Below are 8,499 nucleotides of genomic sequence, written 5' to 3' on the forward strand. Positions count from 1 at the left end.
CAGTGACAATGGGGACGTTAAACACGGGATTCAGTGACAATGGGGATGTTAAGCACGGGGTTTGGTGACAATGGTGGCGTTATATATGGGGTTCAGTGACAATGGGGACGTTAAACACGGGGTTCAGTGACAATGAAGACGTTAAATATGAGGTTCATTGACAATGGAGATGTTAAACACGGGGTTCAGTGATAATGGGGACAGTAAACACGGGGTTAGGTGACAATGGGGACGTTAAACAACGTTAAGTGACCACGGGGATGTTAAACACGGGGTTCAGTGACAATGGTGACAGTAAACACGGAGTTCATTGACAATAGTGGCATTATATATAGGGTTCAGTGACAATGGTGATGTTAAATACGGGGATCAGTGACAATGGAGAGGTTAAACACGGGGTTCAGTGATAATGGGGATAGTAAACACGCCGTTCAGTGACAATGCGGACGTTAAACACGGGGTTCAGTGACAACGGGGACGTTAAACACGGGGTTGAGTGACAACAGGGGCGTTAAACACGGGGATCACTGACAATGGGGACGTTAAACACGGGGTTCAGTGACAATAGGGACGTTAAACACGGGGTTCAGAGACAATAGTGACGTTAAACACGGGGTTCAGTGACGATGGGGACAGTAAACACGGGGTTCAGTGACAATGGGGACGTTAAACACGGGGTTCAGTGACAATGGTGCCGTTAAACACGGGGTTCAGTGACAATGGGGACAGTAAACACGGGGTTCAGTGACAATGGGGACGTTAAACACGGGGTTCAGTGACAATGGAGATGTTAAACACGGGAGTTCAGTGACAATGGTGACAGTAAACACGGGGTTCAGTGACGATGGGGACAGTAAACACGGGGTTCAGTGACAATGGGGACGATAAACACGGGGTTCAGTGACAATGGTGCCGTTAAACACGGGGTTCAGTGACAATGGGGACAGTAAACACGGGGTTCAGTGACAATGGGGACGTTAAACACGGGATTCAGTGACAATGGGGATGTTAAGCACGGGGTTTGGTGACAATGGTGGCGTTATATATGGGGTTCAGTGACAATGGGGACGTTAAACACGGGGTTCAGTGACAATGAAGACGTTAAATATGAGGTTCATTGACAATGGAGATGTTAAACACGGGGTTCAGTGATAATGGGGACAGTAAACACGGGGTTAGGTGACAATGGGGACGTTAAACAACGTTAAGTGACCACGGGGATGTTAAACACGGGGTTCAGTGACAATGGTGACAGTAAACACGGGGTTCATTGACAATAGTGGCATTATATATAGGGTTCAGTGACAATGGTGATGTTAAATACGGGGATCAGTGACAATGGAGAGGTTAAACACGGGGTTCAGTGATAATGGGGATAGTAAACACGCCGTTCAGTGACAATGCGGACGTTAAACACGGGGTTCAGTGACAACGGGGACGTTAAACACGGGGTTGAGTGACAACAGGGGCGTTAAACACGGGGATCACTGACAATGGGGACGTTAAACACGGGGTTCAGTGACAATAGGGACGTTAAACACGGGGTTCAGAGACAATAGTGACGTTAAACACGGGGTTCAGTGACGATGGGGACAGTAAACACGGGGTTCAGTGACAATGGGGACGTTAAACACGGGGTTCAGTGACAATGGTGCCGTTAAACACGGGGTTCAGTGACAATGGGGACAGTAAACACGGGGTTCAGTGACAATGGGGACGTTAAACACGGGGTTCAGTGACAATGGGGATGTTAAACATGGGGTTCAGTGAAATGGGGACAGTAAACACGGGGTTCAGTGACAATAGTGCTATTATATATGGGGTTCAGTGACAATGGGGATGTTAAACACGGGGTTCAGTGACAATGGAGATGTTAAAAACGGGATCAGTGACAATGGGGACAGTAAACACGGGGTTCAGTGACAATAGTGGCTTTATATATGGGGTTCAGTGACAATGTGGATGTTAAACACGGGGATCAGTGACAATGGAGATGTTAAACAAGGGGTTCAGTGATAATGGGGACAGTAAACACGGGGTTCAGTGACAATAGTGGCTTTATATATGGGGTTCAGTGACAATGTGGATGTTAAACACGGGGATCAGTGACAATGGAGATGTTAAACAAGGGGTTCAGTGATAATGGGGACAGTAAACACGGGGTTCAGTGACAATAGTGGCTTTATATATGGGGTTCAGTGACAATGTGGATGTTAAACACGGGGATCAGTGACAATGGAGATGTTAAACAAGGGGTTCAGTGAGAATGGGGACAGTAAACACGGGGTTCAGTGATAATGGGGACAGTAAACACGGGGTTCAGTGACAACTGGGGCATTAAAGACGGGGATCAGTGACAATGGGGATGTTATACACGGGGTTCAGTGAGAATGGGGACAGTAAACACGGGGTTCAGTGACAATGGGGACGTTAAACACGGGGTTCAGTGACAATGGTGCCGTTAAACACGGGGTTCAGTGACAATGGGGACAGTAAACACGGGGTTCAGTGACAATGGGGACGTTAAACACGGGGTTCAGTGACAATGGGGATGTTAAACATGGGGTTCAGTGAAATGGGGACAGTAAACACGGGGTTCAGTGACAATAGTGCTATTATATATGGGGTTCAGTGACAATGGGGATGTTAAACACGGGGTTCAGTGACAATGGAGATGTTAAAAACGGGATCAGTGACAATGGGGACAGTAAACACGGGGTTCAGTGACAATAGTGGCTTTATATATGGGGTTCAGTGACAATGTGGATGTTAAACACGGGGATCAGTGACAATGGAGATGTTAAACAAGGGGTTCAGTGATAATGGAGATGTTAAACACGGGAGTTCAGTGACAATGGAGATGTTAAACACGGAGTTAAGTGATAATGGGGACAGTAAACACGGGGTTCAGTGACAATGTTGGCATATATGGGGTCCAGTGACAACAGGGACGTTAACCACGGGATTCCGTGACAATGGGGATAGTAAACACGCCGTTCAGTGACAATGCGGCCGTTAAACATGGGGTTCAGTGACAACGGGCCGTTAAACACGGGGTTGAGTGACAACAGGGGCATTAAACACGGGGATCACTGACAATGGGGACGTTAAACACCGGGTTCAGTGACAATTAGGACATTAAAGATTTGGTTCATTGACAATGGGGACGTTAAACACGAGGTTCAGTGACAATGGGGACAGTAAACACGGGGTTCAGTGACAATGGTGGCGTTTTATATGGGGTTCAGTCACAATGGGGATGATATAACGGGATTCAGCGAAAATGGGGACAGTAAACACGGGGTAGAGTGACAATGGGGACAGTAAACACGAGGTTCAGTGACAATAGGGACAGTAAACACGGGGTTCAGTGACAATGGTGGCGTTATATATGGGGTTCAGTGACAATGGGGATGTTAAACACGGGGATCAGTGACAATGAGGACATTAAACATGGGGTTCATTGACAATGGGGACGTTAACCACGGGCTTCAGTGACAATGGGGATGTTAAACACGGGGTTCAGTGACAACAGGGGCATTAAACACGGGGTTCAGTGACAATGGGGACGTTAAACACGGGGTTCAGTGACAATGAAGACGTTAAACATGGGGTTCAGTGACAAAGGGGACGTTAAACGCGGGGTTCAGTGACGATGGGGACCGGAAATACGGGTTTCAGTGACAATGGGGACGTTAAACACGGGGTTCAGTGACAATGGGGACGTTAAACATGAGGTTCATTGACAATGGGGACGTTAAACACGGGGTTCAGTGACAATGGAGATAGAAACATAGAAACATAGAAAATAGGTGCAGGAGTAGGCCATTCGGCCCTTCGAGCCTGCACCGCCATTTATTATGATCATGGCTGATCATCCAACTCAGAACCCAGCCTTCCCTCCATACCCCCTGACCCCTGTAGCCACAAGGGCCATATCTAACTTCCTTTTAAACATAGCTAATGAACTGGCCTCAACAGTTTGCTGTGGCAGAGAATTCCACAGATTCACCACTCTCTGTGTGAAGAAGTTTTTCCTAACCTCGGTCCTAAAAGGCTTCCCCTCTATCCTCAAACTGTGACCCCTCGTTCTAGACCTCCCCAACATCGGGAACAATCTTCCTGCATCTAGCCTGTCCAATCCCTTTAGGATCTTATACGTTTCAATCAGATCCCCCCTCAATCTTCTAAATTCCAACGAGTACAAGCCCAGTTCATCCAGTCTTTCTTCATATGAAAGACCTGCCATCCCAGGAATCAATCTGGTGAACCTTCTTTGTACTCCCTCTATGGCAAAGATGTCTTTCCTCAGATTAGGGGACCAAAACTGCACACAATACTCCAGGTGTGGTCTCACCAAGGCCTTGTACAACTGCAGTAGTACCTCCCTGCTCCTGTACTCGAATCCTCTCGCTATAAATGCCAGCATACCGTTCGCCTTTTTCACCGCCTGCTGTACCTGCATGCCCACTTTCAATGACTGGTGTATAATGACACCCAGGTCTCGTTGCACCTCCCCTTTTCCTAATCGGCCACCATTCAGATAATAATCTGTTTTCCTATTTTTGCCACCAAAGTGGATAACTTCACATTTATCCACATTAAATTGCATCTGCCATGAGTTTGCCCACTCACCCAACCTATCCAAGTCACCCTGCATCCTCTTAGCATCCTCCTCACTGCTAACACTGCCACCCAGCTTCGTGTCATCCGCAAACTTGGAGATGCTGCATTTAATTCCCTCATCCAAGTCATTAATATATATTGTAAACAACTGGGGTCCCAGCACTGAGCCTTGCGGTACCCCACTAGTCACCGCCTGCCATTCTGAAAAGGTCCCGTTTATTCCCACTCTTTGCTTCCTGTCTGCTAACCAATTCTCCACCCACACCAATACCTTACCCCCAATACCGTGTGCTTTAAGTTTGCACACTAATCTCCTATGTGGGACCTTGTCAAAAGCCTTTTGAAAATCCAAATATACCACATCCACTGGTTCTCCCCTATCCACTCTACTAGTTACATCCTCAAAAAATTCTATGAGATTCGTCAGACATGATTTTCCTTTCACAAATCCATGCTGACTTTGTCCGATCATTTCACCGCTTTCCAAATGTGCTGTTATCACATCCTTGATAACTGACTCCAGCAGTTTCCCCACCACCGACGTTAGGCTAACCGGCCTATAATTCCCCGGTTTCTCTCTCCCTCCTTTTTTAAAAAGTGGGGTTACATTAGCCACCCTCCAATCCTCAGGAACTAGTCCAGAATCTAACGAGTTTTGAAAAATTATCACTAATGCATCCACTATTTCTTGGGCCACTTCCTTAAGCACTCTGGGATGCAGACCATCTGGCCCTGGGGATTTATCTGCCTTCAATCCCTTCAATTTACCTAACACCACTTCCCTACTAACATGTATTTCGCTCAGTTCCTCCATCTCACTGGACCCTCTGTCCCTTACTATTTCTGGAAGATTATTTATGTCCTCCTTAGTGAAGACAGAACCAAAGTAATTATTCAATTGGTCTGCCATGTCCTTGCTCCCCATAATCAATTCACCTGTTTCTGTTTGCAGGGGACCTACATTTGTCTTTATCAGTCTTTTCCTTTTTACATATCTATAAAAGCTTTTACAGTCCGTTTTTATGTTCTCTGCCAGTTTTCTCTCATAATCTTTTTTCCCCTTCCTAATTAAGCCCTTTGTCCTCCTCTGCTGAACTCTCAATTTCTCCCAGTCCTCAGGTGAGCCACTTTCTCTGGCTAATTTGTATGCTACTTCTTTGGAATTGATACTATCCCTAATTTCTCTTGTCAGCCACGGGTGCACTACCTTCCTTGATTTATTCTTTTGCCAAACTGGGATGAACAATTGTTGTAGTTCATCCATGCAACCTTTAAATGCCTGCCATTGCATATCCACCGTCAATCCTTGAAGTGTCATTTGCCAGTCTATCTTAGCTAATTCATGTCTCATACCTTCAAAGTTACCCCTCTTTAAGTTCAGAACCTTTGTTTCTGAATTAACTACGTCACTCTCCATGTTAATGAAGAATTCCACCATATTATGGTCACTCTTACCCAAGGGGCCTCTCACGACAAGATCGCTAATTAACCCTTCCTCATTGCTCAAAACCCAGTCCAGAATAGCCTGCTCTCTAGTCGGTTCCTCGACATGTTGGTTCAAAAAACCATCCCGCATACATTCCAAGAAATCCTCTTCCTCAGCACCTTTACCAATTTGGTTCACCCAGTCTACATGTAGATTGAAGTCACCCATTATAACTGCTGTTCCTTTATTGCACACATTTCTAATTTCCTGTTTAATACCATCTCCGACCTCACTACTACTGTTAGGTGGCCTGTACACAACTCCCACCAGCGTCTTCTGCCCCTTAGTGTTACGCAGCTCTACCCATATCGATTCCACATCTTCCCGGCTTATGTCCTTCCTTTCTATTGCGTTAATCTCTTTTTTAACCAGCAACGCCACCCCACCTCCCCTTCCTTCGTGTCTATCCCTCCTGAATATTGAATATCCCTGAACGTTGAGCTCCCATCCCTGGTCACCCTGGAGCCATGTCTCTGTGATCCCAACTATATCATAATCATTAATAACAATCTGCACTTTCAATTCATCCACCTTATTACGAATGCTCCTTGCATTGACACATAAAGCCTTCAGGCACTCTTTTACAACTCTCTTAGCCCTTTTTAATGCTTGCCCTGGATTTGTCGGCCTGCCACTTTTACTTTTCCCCTTTGTACTTTTTGCTTCTACGCTCACTTTACACCCCTCTGTCTCTCTGCACTGGTTCCCATCCCTCTGTTGTGAACTAACCTCCTCACACCTAGCCGCTTTAATTTGATTCCCACCCCCCAACCATTCTAGTTTAAAGTCACCTCAGTAGCCCCCGCTAATCTCCCTGCCAGGATATTGGTCCCCCGAGGATTTAAGTGTAACCCGTCCTTTTTGTACAGGTCACACCTGCGCCAAAAGAGGTCCCAATGATCCAAAAACTTGAATCCCTGCCCCCTGCTCCAATCCCTCAGCCACGCATTTATCCTCCACCTCATCGCATTCCTACTCTCACTGTCGCGTGGCACAGGCAGTAATCCCGAGATTACTACCTTTGCGGTCCTTTTTCTCAACTCCCTTCCTAGCTCCCTATATTCTTCTTTCAGGACCTCATCCCTTTTCCTACCTATGTCATTGGTACCTATATGTACCAGGACCTCTGGCTCTTCACCCTCCCACTTCAGGATATCTTGGACACGATCAGAAATATCCCGGACCCTGGCACCAGGGAGGCAAACTACCATCCGAGTCTCTGGACTGCGTCCACAGAATCGCCTATCTGACCCCCTTACTATCGAGTCCCCTATCACAACTGCCCTCCTCTTCCTTGCCCTACCCTTCTGAGCTACAGGGCCAGACTCTGTGCCGGAGGCAGGGCCACTGTCGCTTCCCCCGGGTAAGCTGTCCCCCCCAACAGTACTCAAACAGGAGTACCTGTTGTTAAGGGGCACAGCCGCCGGGGTACTCCCCATCACCTTCCTTTTCCCCTTCCCCCTCCTAACCGTGACCCACTTGTCTGCCTCCCGTGGCCCCGGCGTGACCACCTGCCTTCCACTCCTCTCTATCACCTCCTCACTCTCCCTGACCAGACGAAGGTCATCGAGCTGCAGCTCCAGTTCCGTAACGCGGTCCCTTAGGAGCTGCATCTCGATGCACTTGGCGCAGATGTAGACGTCCAGGAGGCTTGGAGACTCCAGGGCCTCCCACATCCGACACCGAGAACAGCAAACTGCCCTCACAGTCATAATGCCCCTCTCCTCAAATAGCAACAGAAAATGAATGTCAAACCTTCCTCGCCTCACCCGCTTCCGCCTAAGCCCGGTGAGCCGAAGCCCTTAAGTCTTCACTCTGCTCCCGGCTCACTCCGCCGCCCGCAAACTACGCTGCCCGCTCTATGAGGCTCTGTTCCTTTTAAATCTGCCGCGCTGCACTGCCCTACGTCACACGCCTGCGCAGTCCCGCCTCTCAGAAAGCCGTTGGAGAAAAAAAAATAACGAAAATTTCAAAAATCTCTTTGTTAAACACGGGGTTCAGTGATAATGGGGACAGTAAACACGGGGTTCATTGACAATGAAGACGTTAAACATGGGGTTCAGTGACAATGGGGATGTTAAGCACGGGGTTTGGTGACAATGGTGGCGTTATATATGGGGTTCAGTGACAATGGGGACGTTAAACACGGGGTTCAGTGACAATGGTGACAGTAAACACGGGGTTCAGTGACGATGGGGACAGTAAACACGGGGTTCAGTGAGAATGGGGACGATAAACACGGGGTTCAGTGACAATGGTGCCGTTAAACACGGGGTTCAGTGACAATGGGGACAGTAAACACGGGGTTCAGTGACAATGGGGACGTTAAACACGGGATTCAGTGACAATGGGGATGTTAAGCACGGGGTTTGGTGACAATGGTGGCG

The sequence above is a fragment of the Mobula hypostoma genome, chromosome 6 (assembly GCF_963921235.1).
Source record: "Mobula hypostoma chromosome 6, sMobHyp1.1, whole genome shotgun sequence".
NCBI lineage: Eukaryota > Metazoa > Chordata > Chondrichthyes > Myliobatiformes > Myliobatidae > Mobula > Mobula hypostoma.